Source organism: Pteropus vampyrus, unplaced genomic scaffold (assembly GCF_000151845.1).
Source record: "Pteropus vampyrus isolate Shadow unplaced genomic scaffold, Pvam_2.0 Scaffold63, whole genome shotgun sequence".
Lineage (NCBI taxonomy): Eukaryota > Metazoa > Chordata > Mammalia > Chiroptera > Pteropodidae > Pteropus > Pteropus vampyrus.
In genome coordinates, this window is record NW_011888844.1 from 1,480,416 (window position 1) to 1,481,976 (window position 1,561).

Sequence of the window (1,561 nt, forward strand, 5' to 3'; positions counted from 1 at the left end):
AAAGCAAAAGATTAAATAGCTATAGGAAAACATTATATTTCAATAATCACCCTAAATGTAAATGAACTGAACTCACCAATAGAAAGTCACAGAGTTGCAGATTGGGTCAGAAAACAAATCCCAACCATATACGCAGCCTCCAACAGACACATCTGTTTCAAAGACAAATATAGACTCAAAGTGAAAGGTTAGAAAATGATATTTCATGCAAATGGCATTCTGAGTAAAGAGGGCATACTGGTACTAATATTGGACAAAATAGAGTTCAAAATAAAAAAAATAAATAAATAAAGATACTGAGGGACATTTCATAATGATAAAAGGAATCATATGCCAAGAGGATATAACACTTATTAATATCTATGCTCGCAATCATGGAGCTCCGAAGTATTTAAAGCAATTACTAACAGAACTAAAGAGAGAAACAAACAAAAACACTATCAAGTTCATATGAAGAATTCTGCAAGATATATTATATGGTAGGCCACAAAACAAATCTTAGTAAATTTAAGAAAACTAAAATTATATCAAACATATTTTCAGATCACATGGTATGAAACTAGAAATCAACTATAACAATAAAACTGGAAAAATCAAAAGTATATGGAAAATAAATAAAATGTTATTGAATAAGCAATGGGTCAATGAAGAAATCAAAAGAAATGTAAAATACCTTGAAATAAATGAGAATGGAAATGCAACATACCAAAATCAATTGTTACTGCAAAACAGTTCTAAGAAGAGAGTTTGTAGCAATACAAACTTGCCAAAGTAACAAGAAAAATATCAAATAAACAATCTAAATTTTCACTGGAAGGAACTATTAAAAGAAGAAACAAATGAAGACCAAATTCAGTAGAAGGAAGGAACATAGTGGGAATATATGAGATAGAGCATAAAAAGACAATAGAAAAACTAATGAGTTTGTTCTTTGAGAAGATAAACAAAAGTGACATACCTTTATCTAGACTCACCAAGAAAACAAGAGAAATGACACAAATAAATAAAACCAGAAATGAAAGAGAAGATGTTACAACTACTACCACAGAAATACAAATGATCATAAGAGGCTGCTAGGAAAAAATTATACACCAACAAAGTAGACAACCTTGAAGAAACTGATCGATTCCTAGAAATATACAGTCTTCCAAGATAGAATCATGAAGGAAAAGAAGATCTGAATAGACCAATTACAAGTAAGGTGATTGAATCAGTAGTCATAAATACCTCAGCAAACAAAAGTACAGCACCAGACAGCTTCATTGGTGAATTCTACCAAACATTTGGAGAAGTTTTAATATCTATGCTTTTCAAACCCTTCCAAAGTATTGAAGAGGAGGGACTCCGTCCAAACTCATTTTATAAGACTAGCATTATCCTGATACCAAAACAAGCCATGGGCACTCAGAAAGAAAGGAAGAAAAGAAGAAAGGAAGAAAAGAAGGAAGGAAGAAAGGAAGGAAGGAAGGAAGGAAGGAAGAAAGGAAGGAAGGAAGGAAGGAAGGAAGGAAGGAAGGAAGGAAGGAAGGAAGGAAGGAAGGAGAGGGAGGGAGGGAGGAAA